Genomic DNA, 18,265 nt, shown 5'->3' on the forward strand with positions numbered 1-18,265 from the left:
TGTGCATCCTGTGTATATAGCACTGTTTCCCCACTGTTTCCTTGAACATTACAATGGATATTTATATATGATGGATAATTGTATACTGCTTTTCAACAAAAGTTCCCAATGTGGTTTACATTGCAATCAATCAATCAAACAATCAATAAGATGGCTCCCTGTCCCCAAGGGCAATCTAAAATAATAATAATAATAATAATAATAATAATAATAATAATAATAATAAGAAGAAGAAGAAGAAGAAGAAGAAGAAGAAGAAGAAGAAGAAGAAGAAGAAGAAGAAGAAGAAGAAGAAGAAGAAGAAAGGCACCAGAAACAGCTACTAGAGGAATGCTGTGCTGGGGATGGATAGGGCCAGTTGCTCTCCCCCTGCTAAATAAAGAGAAACACCACTATAAAAGATGCCTCTTTTGTTCAGTTAGCAGGGGTCATGAGCTGTTGGGGTGGAACCCGCAAAGCCACAGGTTTGAGCCCTTCTCCAAGCTGTGAAGGGCTTCCAGGTACCAAGTAACTTATTTTTCAACAGCTTCCTGAATGTTAGCAGGGAAGAAGCAATTCATGTCTCCCTCAGGATGGATTCCAGTGCCTGGGGGGAAAACCACTGAGAAGGCCCTGCTCCATGTGCATAACAACAGAGTTTTAGCAGGGTCTGGTACATGAAACAGAGCCCTTCCAGATGACATTGTTTGGGTGGAGGAATCAATCCTTGAAATACCTAGGGCCCAAACTCTTTCCTATGCCCCCTTCTCTAGATGTTTCTCGTGCACCTGATTGCTTTGTATGACCTGAGCAGCTCCACTAGGATGCAGGCTGAATCATTTGAAGCACAGCCATTGGCAGCCAGGGATCTCTGCCTGACCATCCCTTCTATGACATCAAGGCAACTCAGCCAACCATTTGCAGAGGCTTCAGCACCATAAAACCCCTTCCTGCCTGGTCCTGTCAATTCATGCTTACTCAAAAGTAAGTTTCACTGAGTTCAGTGGGTTTAATTTCCAAGTCTTGGACAAACTTAGTGTGTGAAAATAAAGTGAAATCTCTCCACAACACCGAATAATGCAAACTTTTAATGGCCCGTGTTTGTTTTGGAGGCTGATCCGATATCTTCTTTCTCTCCTGCCCTTCTTGATGTAAGGCTTGATGTTTCTTGATGTAAAGCAGAGAAATGTCCCTTTAATATCACAGGATCCCATGTTATCCAAAAAAGCAGCCTTACATCCAGAAACTGGTAGCTAAGCTATTATCATTAATGCAGATGAGGATTGTAGCTGTCCCAGAATATATCTGCTCTGTTTTCATAACAAATTGTGTTTGACAGGCTGGAGAAATAATTTTCTACAGAAAACAGGTTTATTTTTAGGGGAAAGGATCAGATAAAATAATTGCAAATGGGGAACGTGTTTTTGGAATGACAATGGTTGATACAGGCTGCCTCATTATGTAATCTTTTTTTGCAGACTTAATGATGTTGTTTATTAGCTTCCAAGGCTGTTTTTGCACGCTCTCTCTCTCGCTCTCCCTCCCTCCTCCCCCCACCCCACCCCCAGGAGTTTTTGCCTTTGGTGCTGCTGGCAGCGTTAGACTGAGAAATGTTGTTGGACTTCAGCCAGACATGCCTTCAAATGAGCAATTCTTACGGCAAGAATTTTATTAGGGACTTTGGATAGGCTGGCTGGATAATGAGGGGAGGCAGTATAAGAGGACGTTCATAGTTTGGGTTGTGCACAGAACTGGATTGCCCGGTTCGACTAAATTCTGGACCGGATTCGAGCCACGCAGGGCGACTCGGGCTCGATGGAGCCCGGCTCAGTCTGGTTCTGCTGTCAAACCGGCTCGAGGGGCTCGACGGCTATATTTGTATATCTGGCAAGGATTCCCCTTTACAAGTAAAGGAGGAGAGCTGTGTGAGCATTGTAAGATGTTCCCCTCCGGGGATGGAGCCGCTCTGGAAAGAGCAGAAGGTTCCAAGTTTCTTCCCTGGAAGCATCTCCAAGATAGAGTTGGGAGTGACTCCTGCCTGCAACCTTGGAGAAGCCACTGCCAGCCTGTGTAGACAATGCTGAGCTAGATGGACCTATGGTCTGACTCAGTATATGGCAGCTTCCTATGTTCCTAAACAGCTCAATTTCGAGCTGGTTCTCACATCCCTACTCAGAGTTCACATCACATTCAGGTTTTTTTTTGGGGGGGGTAACTTGACTGTTCACTCTTTTTAAAAATAGGAACATAGAAAGCTGCCATATACTGAGTCAGACCATTGGTCCATCTAGCTCAGTATTGTCAACACAGACTGGCAGCGGCTTCACCAAGGATACAGGCAGGAATCTCAGCCCTATCTTGGAGATGCCAAGGAGAGACATTCTGCATGCAAGCCTACAGGTGCTCTTTCCAGAGCAGCCCCATCCCCTTACGGGAATATCTTACAGGGCTCACATCCCATTCCATTGTGGACCATGGTGGACCCTGCGTAGCAAAGGGGACAATTCATGGTTGTTACCACAAGACCAGCTCTCCTCTCTAATCCTAGGGGGCTGGGTTCTTATAAGAATCTCTGGGATTGTGTTTTTTAAAACGTCTTTCTTACCTTTCTTATCCATACCTGCAACATATGGAAGCCCAGAAGAGGTAGACTTGGGCTAACCTTTCATTCCCTTGTGTGTAAATACTGACATCAACAAACCTCTCCATGGTAGCAGCCACTAGGTGGGGGAGTTTAAATCACCAAGCAAGCATCTGGAGTTGCTTGTTCATCTGCCTCTGGCCTAGTCTTCTCTAGCTGGCAATGGCTGTTTGGGATCTCAGGCAGAGAAGGATCTTTCCCAGTCATACTTCTCAATATGCTTTTTCGCTTGAGATGTCAGATGCTTCCTTCTGTGTGACGAGTATTTGCATTACCGGCAAACTCTGATGGTCATAACGCACACGCTATTCTAGTATACTTTTGAGAGTGCTGTTTGCTGGTCTGTTGACCATAACAATTATGTTTAAGTTTAAGGTGGGAGGGAACATTGGAATCTGCCTTATGCCATCTCCCCCCCCCCCCGCAAATGTATGGAAAGCAAAGAAGCTATAAGAATTATGAAATCCAGGGAGCATATGTTCCACCATAGATTTCAGCAAGAGAACAATTAAGTAACATCCCTATAAGCTCACCAGCACAGCTGGAGTGCTTCCCTGACTCTTTAAAGGCATTGGACTTGTTGTTGTTGTTTTTAAAGCATTGACATCACACTTAGGCTTTGAGTATTCTGCGTAGCTGGATTTTCAATTAATGAGCAGGTTTCACTGTGCAAAAGGTATCTGTTTTCCATTTCAGCCCAACGTATACATCTTTCGTATGACCTAATTCCATCACTGGTGTCACTACATATAAAACTTCAGAGTGAACTAATCTCTGAAGAGTGCCTTGAGTTTGATATAGCTCTGCATGCTCCTTACGGTTTGTTCACCATGCTTCTCTGAAGTAAATGGGAGAGCCGAATCGTCTGATCGGAGGCTGATCCAGCCTGTTAGTGAAACAGAACACTGGACTTTTTATTTGGAAAAGAGGTGACTATGGTGGGGGCATGATAGAGGGGTATAAAGTTATGTATGGAGCAGAGACAGTGGACAGAGAGAAACTTTCCTCTCTCACACACTCACCGCCAGAACCAGAGGTCACCTCATGAAACCGACGGCCAGGAAATGTAGGACCTACAAAAGAAAGTACTTTTTCCCACACAGCACATAATTAATCTATGGAATTCTCTGCCACAGGATGTGGTGATGGCCATTAGATTGGATGGCTTTAAAGGAGACTTAGACAAATGCATGGAGGAAAGGTCTATCAGTGGCTACTAGTCCAGTGGCTATAGGCCACCTCCAGCCTCAGAGGCAAGATGCCTATAAATACCAGTTGTGAGGGAGCAACAGCAGGAGAGGGGGCATGCCCTCGCCTCTTGCCTTCTCGGAAGTACCTGGTGGGCCATTGTGTGAAACAGGATGTTGGCCTAGATAAGCCTTGGGCCTGATCCAGAAGGGCTGTTCTTATAGTTTGATGTGAGAGACTCTGAATTAGGGCTGATTTAGAGGATGCCATTTATCCCTAACATAGGAACACAGGAAACTGCCATATACTGAGTCAGACCATTGGTCCATCTAGCTCAGTATTGTCTTCACAGACTGGCAGCGGCTTCTCCAAGGTTGCAGGCAGGAATCTCTCTCATCTCTGTCTTGGAGAAGCCAGGGAGGGAACTTGAAACCTTCTTCTCTTCCCAGAGCGGCTCCATCCCCTGAGGGGAATATCTTGCAGTGCTCACACATCAAGTCTCCCATTCATATGCAACCAGGATAGACCCTGCTTAGCTATGGGGACAAGTCATGCTTGCTAACACAAGACCAGCTCTCCTCCTAAAGCTCACCTGAATTGGCTTCCGATATGTACGCAGCAAAAAGGATAGTTAAGCACCTTTTGGTGCTTTGGGGGGAACATTCTACTCCAGAACATGAACCAGAAACCTTGTGCCCTTAGACTGAGGAACTTAGTCAGCTAGGAACATAGGAAGCTGCCTTCTACTGAGTCAGACTGTTGGTCCATCAAGCTCAGTATTTTCGACACAGACTCCAAGGCTGAAGTCAATCAATCAATCAACTTTATTATGGTCAGCATAGGTAATAATACCGTAAAATAGATAATAGAGCCATATTGAAGGTTGGTACAGCATATATGCACACCTTAAGTGGCGCAGTGGGAAAATGCTTAACTAATAAGCAGAAGGTTGCCAGTTCGAATTCCTGCTGGTACTATATTGGGCAGTAGTGATATAGGAAGATGCTGAAAGGCATCATCTCATACTGTGTGGGAGGAGGCAATGGTAAACTCCTCCTGTAGCCTACCAAAGTCAACCACAGGACTCTCTCGGTGCCAGGAGTCGAAATCGACTTGACAGCACACTTTACCTTTACAGCATATATTCATATATGCATACAGCTATCAATGAGTATAAAAATGTCTACGAAGTATAAAATAAGCTATAAAATATACTAAAGGGTAAAAGTGAGAGAGCTACAAAGTAAAAGAAGTCAGCTAACTGATAAGTAATAAAACTGATAAGACAACTAACTAGGATGGGCAATATATAAAAATTTGGTCTATAGAGAAATACAACTCTAATACCCTGACTAGTAAAATGGAAGTGAAAGTTAACTATCTATGAGTTAAATGCATCTAAGACAATAAAAGTATTTAAAAAGACATATTAGGATGTACTATAAGGTAAATTGGTCAGTAGTTAAAATCACGGGTTATGTGCTGGCAAGGTTGCAGTCTCCATCACTGTTATCTTGGAGATGCCAGGGAGGGAACCTGGAACCTTCTGCATGCAAGCAGGCAGGTCCTGTTCCCAGAGTGGCCTCATCCTCTGAGGGGAAGATCTTCCAGTGCTCACACATGTAGTCTCCCATTTAAATGCAAACCACAGTGGATCATGCTCAGCAAAGGGATAAAGTCATGCTTGCTACCACAGAACCAGAGCTGGTGGCAACTGCAGAGAGACCTCCCTAGATGATCTCAATAGGTTCGTAGCAGAGAGAAGGCATTTTCTTAAATACCTGTAAATATGTGCCGCTTTTCAACAAACATTCCCAAAGCGGTTTACATAGAGATGAATCAATAAATAAAATGGCTCCCTGTCCCCAAAGGGCTCACAATCTAAAAAACAAAACAAAAATGAAAGGAACATGAGATAAACACCAGCAACAGCCACTGGAGGGATGCTATGCCGGGGATGGATAGGGCCAGTTGCTCTCCCCCTTCTCAATAAAGAGAATCACCACATTTAAAAGGCATCTCTTTGCTCAGTTAGCAGGGGATGGGGATCAATTATCAGGGGACTTAAATCATCCCTCCTTTGCCGATGGGACTCCGTTGGAGTTAAGTGAGTTCTTGCTTTTGGTTACTGTGTTAACATCTCTGGCTGCAACCATTATCCCCTGTAATGTATGACTGCCGGTTACCAGCCTCTTTATTATTATTATAAGAGACTGCTAAGCTCGCTTATCCCTTTCACTTCCAGCATTTACAGAATGAAAATGGAAACCAATCTCCAGCAACAGAGGAACACGCTGACCTTTAGCCAGATAAAGTTGTCAGAGCCTTTGAATCGGAGTGATGTACCAAGCCATTAAGACAGTGTGGAGGTTACAACAAGAGTCAGATGTCCTTCTTTTGTCATAGGGAAAGACAGCCCAGATGCTGTGGTCAGTGATTTGTTATACAGGATGTCAGGGGTGACCAAGAGCATGAGTAATCTGCACTGGAGCATAAATTGTGCCCAGACCTGGGTCCACATCAGAAACCCCATGAGGTCACAAGCCAATTCCGTACAAGCAACAGAGACAAGAATAATCTGCAAGCTGCTGTAAGGATTTCCCAGCCTTGCATCCTCCAGATGCTTTTGGACTACCATTAACCTCAGCCCCAATAGCTAAAGGGGATGATGGGAATTGAAGTCCAATGACATGGGGGGAACCCAAGATTAGGATGGATGGATGGATAGATAGATAGATAGATAGATAGATAGATAGATAGATAGATAGATAGATACATACATACATACATACATACATACATACATAGATATATAGATTAAGTAACATCAAGTCGGTATAGTATAGATTTTCTCCAGGATGATCTGTCTTCAACTTGGCAATTTGGGTCTCTCAGTGGTGCATTCATTGCTATTGTAATTGAGTCCATCCACCTTGCTGCTGGTCATAGGAACATAAGAACAGGCCTGCTGGATCAGGCCCAAGGAAGCCCATCTAGTCCAGCATCCTGTTTCGCACAGTGGCCCACCAGATGCCACTGGAAGCCTACAGGCAGGAGTTGAGGGCATGCCCTCTCTCATGCTGTTACTCCCCTGCAACTGGTACTCAGAGGCATCCTGCCTTTGAGGCTGGAGGTGGCCTATAGCCTTCCGGCTAGTAGCTGTTGAGAGACCTCTCCTCCATGAAGTTATCCAAACCCCTCTTAAAGCCATCCAGGTTCTTGACTGTCACCACATCTTGTGGCAGAGAATTCCACAATTTGATTATGTGTTGTGTGAAAAAGTACTTCCGTTTGCTGGTCCTAAATTTCCTGGCAATCAATTTCATGGGATGGCCCCTGGTTCTAGTGTTATGTGAGAGGGAGAATAATTCCTTTCTATCTACTTTCTCCACACCATGCATGATTTTATAGACCTCTGTCATCTCTCCCTGCAGCCTTTTGTCTTTTTTTCTAAACTAACAAGCCCCAGTTGTTGTAGCCTTGCCTCATAAGAAAGGTGTTCTAGGCCCCTGATCATCTTGGTTGCCCTCTTCTGCACCTTTTCCAGCTCTACAATGCCCTTTGCACGGAAGACTACATGTAAGCTGGTCTTGTAGTAGAAGAGAGCTGGTCTTGTGGTAGCAAGCATGACTTGTCCCCTTAGTTAAGCAGGGTCTGCCCTGGTTGCATATGAAAGGAAGACTTGTGTGAGCAATGGAAGATGTTCCCCTCAGGGGATGGAGCTGCTCTGAGAAGAGCAGAAGGTTCCAAGTTCCCTCCCTGGCAGCATCTCCAAGACAGGGCTGAGCGAGACTCCTGCCTGCCACCTTGAAGAAGCCACTGCCTGTCAGTGTTGACAGTACTGAGTGAGATGGACCCCTGGTCTGACTCAGCATATGGCAGCTTCCTATGTTCCTATGAGCACTGTAAGATATGGGGCCACAGCCCAGTGGAAGGGCATCTGTATGCTTGCAAGAAGAAGGTCCCAGGCAGTGTTCCTTTTAACAGGGATTCCCAGACGCTATGGACTACATCTCCCATAATCCCTACCCAAACTGATGATGCTGGGAGTTGTAGTCAACAACATCTGTGAATCCCTGATACATAGAACCCTGGTCCCGGGCTCACTCCCTGGCATCTCCAGCTAGGGCTGGGAGAGACTCCTCCTACCTGTAACCTAAGAGGAGCTGCTGCCAGTCTGGGTGGACAATCCTGAGCTAGATAGACCAAGGGTCTAGCTCAGTATATGGCAACTTCCTATGTTCCTATGTGAAGATCAGTGCTTATTCCCCCATGGGTAATGTGTGCCGTTGAGCCAATTTCGACTCCTAGCGCCCACAGAGCCCTGTGGTTTTCTTGGGTATATACAGAAGCAGTTTGCCATTGCCTCCTCCCGCGCAGTATGAGATGATGCCTTTCAGCATCTTCCTATATCACTGCTGCCCTATATAGGTGTTTCCCATAGTCTGGGAAACAGACCAGCAGGGATTCGAACCAGCAACCTCTTGCTCACTAGGAAAGTCATTTTCCTGATCTATTCTAAATATTGTTCTGACAGAGCCAGTTTCAGAGAGCAGGTAATTACACAGGTCCCCCAAATGGGCCCGTGGATGACCCCTGTTTTGACTATGTGCTCTCTTACCCTTATATTCAGAAAAGGGCCGATGCACTTTGGCAGTATAAGGTGTGCAATTCCATTGTGAATCAGCTGCAGCTTAAGGACCAAAGCCATGTATTGATCTGGACGTCCATAGATATTCCTCCCATCGATGCTGCGCCAGTCTGCGTGGCTGAAGTGCTGACGGCAGCTCGCTGTTGATTGCTGACTCTCTCCCTCTTCTTGACAGCTGTGACCGAATTCACCCCACATCCGGGCCGCTGCATGAGGCCAATTTGCAAAGCGGGTGTGTCAGAAGAGTTCCGGCATTGGAGAGATGCAATGCACCGGTCATGAAGAGTGCCTCCGTCACTGCTTTTACTTTGCGACGACTGGGATTATTTCCTGGGTTTCTGTGTGTCCCCCCAATCAAGCTTGTTCAGCCTGAAAAGGGACTTAAAAGCTGAGTAGAGAAGATGGCTTTTTTCCACACACAACCCAGGAACCCAAGGCCGTTCCTTCCCTTTGTATGCACCCTAGACCAGTGGTTCCCAATCTGGGAGCCTCCAGATCTTGCTGAACTACAGCTCCCATCATGCTGCACTACAAGTTATGGTAGCTGGGATGATGGGAGTTGTAGTGCAGCCACACTCTGAAGATTGGGAACTGCTGACCTGGACTGTTTTCTCCCACATAATGTGAGAAAAATGGCAAAGGTCTGGAATGCATGGACATGTGAAAATGAATGAATGAGTATTGTTGTCCCTCTTAAGTTCGTAGACTGTGTATCTTAAAAGTAATGCCATTGAAAGATATTTATTTATTTGATTGGTTGGTTGATATACCACCATTCCTAAAGTGGCTTAGGGCAGTTTACAGACACGCACACACACACACACACACACACACACACACACACACACAACATAACAATTAAAATAACCCAGTTAAAACCAGATTAAAATTACAATTAAAACTAGATAACATTAAAAGTAACATTAAATATGCACATGGAATAAATATTCCATTATTTACACTCTTACACTCCTAATTCCACCCAGAGATGGAAGTTTGGGACAGTGTACAAATGTAGGTAGGTAGGTAGGTAAGTAGGTAGATGGATAGATGGATAGATAGATAGATAGATAGATAGATAGATAGATAGATTAAAATGGAATCCATGAGTCTCCATTCAACTCAGTTGAAATTTGTTTTTCTACATAAAAATGTGAACCAGGGGGGAAGTAGGTAGTTTTTGAGGTAAGCATTTTCACAACAGATCAAGCCAAGGTTCAGTTCACAAATTGTACTTTCTCTTGTTAACAGTATGCATATTTAGACTGGCAGCTAAACGGCACGGATATTTACTGGAGATAAGATACTCAAGGAAAAGATCCTGCCCACTCACTGTGAGGCTTGTTCTCAGAAAGTTCTAGAGACTTGGTTGTCGGTGTTCTTCCCTGTGTCTAGGACCCTTGAAGAGCAAGTACCCAAAATGTTCTGTTGTGCAAAAATCAAGTGGGCTGCGTGACTGGAGGATTTGAATTGTGCTCCACATTTGTATCAAGACTGTATTTAGTTGCCAGCAGATATGCTTTAATTGTATAGCAACCAAGTGCTTCTTCAGAAACTATATGGATTGGAAACTTGATTTAAATTGGGTCTTTTGCTCAGTGATGTAAATTATGGCTCACTGGTGGGGGTTGATGTGGAGGTATCTGTGTGTAGAGGGGTTGGTAGGCAAACTCAAATAAAACATTGGCCCAATTCAGACATAACAGTAAACTGGAGGTCCCTTCACCTCCAGGTTCCTAACCCGAATGCCTGTATTCAGGGAAATTGAGTTTGCAGGGGGGAATTACTCATCGTTTCCCTTGCAAAACTCCACTCTGAACCTTTGGTCAGAGTGGAGTTTCGCTATGGCAAATTCCAGTTCTGTGGGGCCAGCATTGCATCCAAACGCTGTCACTGCTGTTTGGGCTCAACGGAGCCGGGATTGAAGGAGGAAGCTCCTCCCTCAATTGGTCCTATTGGCTGTACTGGCTGTCCTTCAGGAAAGAAGGAAGCCTGAACAGCCATCTCCTCCAACTCTCTGCAGTCTCGCTGACTGCACAGCTCTCCCTAACGTCCGAACATGGATGGGAAAGCCGGGTGGGGGGAACAGGGGCATGGAACTGCAGGTCCATTAGAACCACGGTTCCATGTTATGGCTGAATCGGGCTGTAGGCTGCAACTGTAAGCATTGCTAGGCCAAGCCAGGAAGCTCCAATGGGAAGCCAGGGGGCGGAGCCATACTGGGGCCTGAAAAGGACCATGCTGCCCCCTCTGCTTTCCATGTTGGGGCCTTGAATGGCTCGCCAACATGCAAACCACCGTGACCCTAATCATTTTCTATTTATAGAAGTGCCTAAAGTGGGGATTCTCAAACGTGGCTCCACAGATGCTGTTGGACCACAACTCTCGTCACCCAGAGACATCTGGGGATGATGGGAGTTGTAGTCCGACCATATCTGAGGACCCAGGTTTGAGAACCCCTATCCTAAAGCATACCTCAGGAGGCTCCTGGTTCAAGTTCCCTAGGCAGTAGAATTGTTGCCAAGATGTGGGTGTTGAGACACACAGGAACATAGGAAGCTGCCTTATACCAAGTCAGACCCTTGGTCCATCTAGCTCAGTATTGTCTACACAGACTGGCAGCAGCTTCTCCAAGGTTGCAGGCAGGAGTCTCTTTCAGCCCTATCTTGGAGATGCTGCCAGGGAGGGGACGTGGAACCTTCTGCATGCAAGCAGGCAGATGTACTCTTCCCAGAACGGCCCCATCCCTTAAGGGGAAGATCTTACACATGTCCTGTCCCATTCAAATGAAAACCAGGGCAGACCCTGCTTAGCAGAGGGGTGATTCAGACTTGCCACCACAAGACCAGCTCTCCTCCCCGATAAAGGGGAAGACGTGAAGGAAGAAGGTCTTGTGATGCTAAAGCAGAAGGTCAGGCTTCTTGGTTGTTTGCTGAGCTTTGTTTCGGCGGGGGCGGGGAGAATGCTGTGATCAGAGCATCCCCCATTAGCATGGACAGGAAGGTGAAGAAATATGAGGATATGGAAATGCCATGGCGAGGCAAGAGCAACTTGCAGAGCCGAGGAGGGGGAGAGGGAAGTGGAACATATTTCATCACGGTGTGACTTTTAAAAAGAGCAAGTTGTCATTTTAACATATTGCAGTTTGTCTTGGACATCAAAGGAGCAATAGTTAACATAACGGAGAGGCTCCCGCAGTGTGGGTCCCCGATCATCCATCTATGGATATAGGGCTGGAGCCAAAGATCTGGGAATAAAAGCGACACACCTTCCTCCGCAAATAGTTGTGCCCAAAGCTTGCCATCTGAAATGTTTTGCTTTGCATTGCTTTAAAGGTAAAGTGTGCTGTCAAGTTGATTTTGATTCCTGGTGCCCACAGAGCTCTGTGGTTTTATTTGGGTAGAATATGAGAGGGGCTTGGCATTGCCTCCTCCTGCGCAGTATGAGATGATGCCTTTCAGTACCATATCCATCCATATAAGATGGATCCCTGTCCCCAAAGGGCTCGCAATCGAAAAAGAAACATAAGATAGACACCTGCAACAGTCACTGGAGGTATGCTGTGCTGGGGATGGATAGGGCCAGTTGCTCTCACCCTGCTAAATAAAGAGAATCACCATTTTAAAAGGTGCCTCTTTGCCAAGTTAGCAGGGGTCGTCTTCTTCTTCTCCTTCTCCATCTCCTCAGATTTCTGTCGGAGATGCAAGATTTCAATCAATTTTTAAAGTCCTGCTTTTGGATAAACAAGGATTAAAAAAAAAGGAGTGTGCATTAAGATCATGTTTGTACATCTCCTAATAATGTGAACAGGGTTCTAAAAACAGGTTACAAACATCCCCCTTGTAAGAGCCATGGTGTATTTTGTCACAACAGTCATAGTCACTCTGAATATCAACCAAACGAGTTGGCCAAATATATAGGTGCCCCTGGAAAATATCACATGTGGTCTGAAACACTGGAGGTGGTCTCATCCCTAATTTGTGCCCCTGCTGAGTAATGTCCACAGTAAAATAATGCTTATTATACTGGAGGACCTCGTGAATCATGGGCCCAGCACTGGTGGTATTGTGTATCTGTGGTCGGGTAATTAGCACCTGACCTTGGTATACCGGGGGTGTGCATTGGGGGAGGGTTAAACCTGCATATTGGTGGGTCAGGTTGGCCATCAATGACCTCTGAGTTCATTCCTGGACACAAGCACTGCTGGTTAAACTTGCATCACTTGGCTTCTCTCTAAAATATCTGTCGCTATTAGGATATAGTCAAGCCAAGGAGATCCTCTCTTGGACACTGAGCATCAAAATGACCTAGGTGCCACCCCACAGACCATAAGAGGGTGCCTTTGCAATTTCAGCCAGGAGTCCATCAGTTATTTATTGTCACTTTCTCTACCCAACCACCAGAGAGTGTTCCTTCGAGCAAAACATGATGCTTTACCATCAGCAGTTTTATATGGGAAATGTCTGGAAATTCCCCCAGCCAATTGGGTCGGCCCTTGTGGTTCAGGCGAGGTTGAATCCACCCACTATGTGCTGCTATAGAGTTCTTTTTCCAGTGGTAGTTGACGTAGTCTTTGAGCTCCTCTGAGGTCATTTCCGGCTGTCATTTTCTGTTTGGGAGCCATCGTATGGCTCAATTACTAAAACAGGAGGCAAAACCCGCAATTTTGGGCCAGTATTTGGTGCTCTGGAGCATGGATGGACACTTTGGGGGGGTCATATGGGGGTTATTGGGGGGGATGGGGAAAACAGTTATTTCTGGCCAATTTCTGGCAACTTTGCACAGTCCAGGAACCTAACCTCTTGATTCCTATAGTCCTAATGCTGCATAGGAGAAGAGAGCTGGTCTTGTAGTAGCAAGCATGACTTGTCCCTGTAGCTAAGCAGGGTCTGCCCTGGTTGCATATGAATGGGAGACTAGAGGTATGAGCACTGGAAATATATTCCCCTAAGGGGATAATGGGGCCACTCTGGGAAGAGCATCTAGGTTCCAAGTTCCCTCTCTGGCAGCATCTCCAGGATAGGGCTGAGAGAGATTCCTGCCTGCAACCTTGGAGAAACCGCTGCCAGTCTGTGAAGACAAAACTGAGCTAGATAGACCAGTGGTCTGACTCAGTATAGGGCAGCTTCCTGTGTTCCTATGTTCATATCATCCACGGATTCACTATCCCCCCGCCCCAGCCGGTAGATAACAGAGTTCTCCTGTACTTATTAATGCGGATGGTGTTTCTTCATTACTGGCAAAGGTTGGAAGTCTATTTTGTTTGTTATCTGGTAAAGCAAGAAGGATGCCCACAGCTCAGTAGTAAAGCACATGCCTTGCATAAGCCACATGCCTTTTATGAAAACAGCCTAGAGTCCTCTTCCAACCACTCCAGTCACAAGGATTCCAAGAAGAAAGACTCTGAAGATCCACTGCCAGTCACTGAGGATAATCTGGAATATAAGGACCACCTGCTCCTCGCTCAATCCACCTACTCAGCTAGGTCAGCAGAGAGGGCACTGCCCCACATGCCGATACATGCTGCAGCTGATTTCTCAAGCATGTGGGGCAGGGCCTTCTTGATGATTGCCCCAAGGCTATGGCACTCACTCTCAGGTGAGTTCCACGGTGTTCCCGCTCCCCGTCTTTCAGAGCAGATTGATGGCTCCTCCTTTTAATCAGCCCTTTCGTCAGTGAATACCTCCCCTCTGATTCCCTGATAGGTGCTTGTAGCTGTGCCTTGTTAATATTTATTTATTTATTTATTTATTTATTTGACATATCTCTGTACTGCCCCAAACTTGCGTCTCTGGGCGGTTTACAACCCAAGTCATTTACACATTAAAGCCATTCACACTGACATCATTAACCACAAAATCATTTAAAACCCAACATTGCAAATACCAAAACCATAAATCGAATTAAAAGCCTAGGTGAATGCATGTTCAGAATAAATACCGAGTGAACTTTTAATGACATTTTATTATTTCATTCATTGGTCGCTTTTAACTTGCTGTTCCCTGCCCTGGCGCCCCAGGACAGAGGACATTATACCAGTGTAAAATGGACAAATGATATATGGACCAATGGTCTGATTCAGTAGGAGGCAGCATAATATTTCCTTAATGTGAGGGTTGCGGGCTGCATCTACATAGGGTTTTTTAAAATTTTTGTTTTAATTCGTATGTTCAAGGAGATCTAAGAGAAGGCCCTTGCAGCTGTGAATAAGGCCTGGGTGATTGGATTCAAGTTTTGCTCTCTGAGGTGACAGGAAAACTAGGAAAATCCATCAAGCCTGCGCCACGGATGAGCCGCATTCCTCAAATAATCCAGTCAATTAAAAATTGATTTTTTGTTCGAGGGACCATGGTGGTAATGCAGTGCGAAGACAGTGTATGCATTACCAACCAGGCTCCCATCAGTTAAGTGATATTTAGGTGATCTTCTGTCATGGGAGAAAGCCGTGCGGTTGATGATCGCTGCTACTGAAGAAGCTAAATTGAAGTGTCAGGAACCAGAATTGCATTTTATTTCTAATATGTTGGGCTGCCAGCTTGGGAGAAGCGATGGGGAGTCTGTGAATACAAAGGGACAAAAGTGCTAAATCTTACACAGCTTAGCAGTGTCTGGGGGGAGGGAAGGGGGAGATGAAACTAAAACATAGTATATAGGTCCCATGGGTCAATACAGGACAATACAGCTAAAGTTGTGTTCTCAACAAAATTCCACCTAAAGTGGAACTTGATGCAAACGTTGGGTTTCCTCCTCAGGTGAAACATTGGCCTGGTTCACATAATTGTTTGAGTCAAGGTTTAAAGTCAGTAACCACGATTGTGTAAACCCACACCAAAGTGGGAATCTCATTGATTTCTGGACACAAGGTAACATGGGTAATTGGGTGTGAACATCGGGAATCTTGGTGTGGATTCATACGGCCATGCTCATGTTGGTTACTGACTTTAAACCTAGATTCAAATCATTATGTCAACCAGGCCATTTCAAGGGATGTCAAACGAGTTTCTTAGAAGATTCGCTTCGCAACACTTCTCCAGGGGATGGCGGGATGTCCATACATCCCATATTTGTTGTGAGGTTTTGTCAACAACAACTATGTAGTGAATTTTCAAGTTGATCTTCAAACCAAAAACTGAAGGAATTTCCAATGAAGTCAAGAGCATAGTCATAACATGTGGGACAGGGATGGGGTGTTTTGTTTTGTACTAGGATTATAACTAAATTTCAAACTTTGAAAAGTGACATGGAGATACTTATGGAATTTTCCAAGGGAAGACTAAGATGTTTCTATAAGGCAAGTGAAATTTGTCTTGAAAGTGAAAGTGACAAGTCTTTTAGACAAGTGAAGTTTACCTGGGTGAGTTTATGCAGATCCCTATTGATCATATCCATACATAGATTGATTTATCTGTTTACTTACAAAATTTATAAACACTCTTCTAATGACATGTATAGGTGCATTGATTAAACACTGCAAAAATATTACGTCAAGATTCTTCATGTGTGATGTTCTGCTTCATGCATACATCGTCATTTGTAAAAGAACATAAGAAAAGCCCTGCTGGATCAGGCCCAAAGCCTTTCTAGTCCAGCATCCTGTTTCACACAGTGGCTCATCAGCTGCCTCTGGGAAGCCAACAAGCAAGACTGCTCAAAAAGAATCCCTATAACCAGTGTTCCCTCTAACAGGGATTCCCAAATGCTGTTGACTACAACTCCCAGAATCCCCACTTGCAATAGCTTTTGCTTGGGGGTTATGGGAGTTGTAATCAACCACATCTGGGAATCCCTGTTCAGAGGGAACACTGCATATCATCACACCAAGAAGGCTTTTTCCCCAGAGTTTGGTCAATCCACATGTTCAGGAGAGAGAAACAGAGATGGAGGAAAGAATTAACTGCAGGTAGGAACTGAAAGTTTCATCAAACCACATGCATACTGTAGAGGTCTGACAACATTCAGAAGTATAGAAGAGAAGAATGGAGAATTCCTCATGTTCTCAGTTCCACTTTCGAAACACAGCCAAATAATTTGGAGAGCTGAGGTCTAGAGGCACATTTGGATGTAGGGAAAGCTTTGAAGTTCAACCCCTAGCATGTCTGGAAGCCTCTCTGCCATATATTCTGTAGATTTATGGTGTGTGTGAGGTTCTCTTGAGGAATGTGTCATGATGCTTTCCCCTGAGGTGCCTATCATAGTGACTTGCACACTCTGAGGCTTCAGACATGAGGTCAAAATTTGGCTTTTCCAGAAGACCTTTGGGACAAATTGATCTCATGTCTCTGTTTTCTGCAGAGTTCTGTTCTTCCGTTTCTGTCTTATGAGTTCCTGATGCTGTGATAATTAGGACATGTTTCTTTTTTATTATATTGTGATTCTTTTTTATATTTTGTTTAACTCTGTTATCTAACTTTTAATGGTTTGATTTAAAAAAACATTTTGAGCTACTTGGCTTTTTAAAAAAGAAAAGAAAAGTGGTGTGGTAATTTTAAAAAGAAAATAAAGAATGGTCAAAGAAACTGCCATGGGAGTAGATTAGATTTCCCTCCTGGAGGGATTTCAAGGAAATGCATATCCCCCCACCCACTTAGTTTGAAATCGGGTTTTGCTGTCATTGTTGGTGCTGGGAAGGATTTGATGTCTCGAAGACTTATGATATAAGTCCGAGTTTGTCACCATTAGCACTAAAGTGACTGGATTGTCTTGATGGGATGCTAATATGATCCTGATGACTCAGAACTATTTTGTTGGCTTTATGTGTGATGTTTTGATGCACATTTCTGAAATGATGTGTTAAAGTATGTTTAGAAGGACTGTTTGTGTTACCTTTGCCCTTACACCTGTCATACTGGTGGATGTGCCTCTAATTAATATATCCTCTAAGGGTGGTCCACTCTTGTCAGCTTCTTTATTCAGTTGATCTACCAAATCAGATTGTAGATTACTTAATTGTTACCTAATCTGTTACCTAATCTGACCAGCAATGACTCTCCAGATCTGAAGGAAAGATCCCAACCTCAGCACCTGATATCATCAACTGGGGGAAGGGTTCCCTAAGAACCAGGGGTGACTCTTTCATGAGCTAAGGTGGGACAGTGGTCTCAGGTGGCAAATTATTGCATCACTAGCAGGGCAGCAAAGTGCCTTTGGGGCAGCTCTTTGGGACTGACAGCTCTTTGGGACCCTTGTGAGCTTTGCAAGGAGCGCCTCTCTTCACATTCCTTGCAAAGCTTGCAAGAAAGCTGGGGAGAAGAGCGGAGGCTGCTGGGAACCTTCCCTCCTTCCTCCCCACATCAGTTGCAAAGCTCGATTTTGCAAGGGGGCTGGCACCCACCAAGGCATGGGGCTCTCCTCCTTAGAGAGGAGAGCTGGGCTTTTGGTAGCAAGCATGACTTGTCCCCTTAGCTAAGCAGGGTCTGCCCTGGTTGCATATGAATGGGAGACTTGATGTGTGGGCGCTGTAAGATATTCCCCTCAGGGGATGGAGCTGCTCTGGGAAGAGCAGGAGGTTCCAAGTTCCCTCCCTGGCAGCATTTCCAAGATAGGGCTGAGAGAGATTCCTGCCTGCAACCTTGGAGAAGCTGCTGCCAGTCTGTGTAGACAATACTGAGCTAGATGGACCAAGGGTCTGACTCAGTATATGGCAGCTTCCTATGTTCCTTTGATAGCATTCAGTGACTCAGCTCAGGTACTGCAATAGCTTGGGCAATCCCTGTTAAGAGCCTCTTGCAAATTGTCTGCCAAGCATTTGATGCACATCTTCACCTTTAGGATTTCTTCTTGTTGTGGGAGACACTAGTATAGCAGTG

The 18,265-nt window shown here is 45.0% G+C and overlaps 1 protein-coding gene across 23 annotated transcripts in view; it reads left to right on the forward strand.

The window, feature by feature from the left end:
• The window catches only part of RBFOX1 (RNA binding fox-1 homolog 1), a 1,664,339-nt gene that overhangs the window by 1,369,551 nt on the left and 276,523 nt on the right, over positions 1 to 18,265 (forward strand). The window lies entirely within an intron of this gene.

The sequence above is a fragment of the Hemicordylus capensis genome, chromosome 13 (genome assembly GCF_027244095.1).
Source record: "Hemicordylus capensis ecotype Gifberg chromosome 13, rHemCap1.1.pri, whole genome shotgun sequence".
NCBI lineage: Eukaryota > Metazoa > Chordata > Lepidosauria > Squamata > Cordylidae > Hemicordylus > Hemicordylus capensis.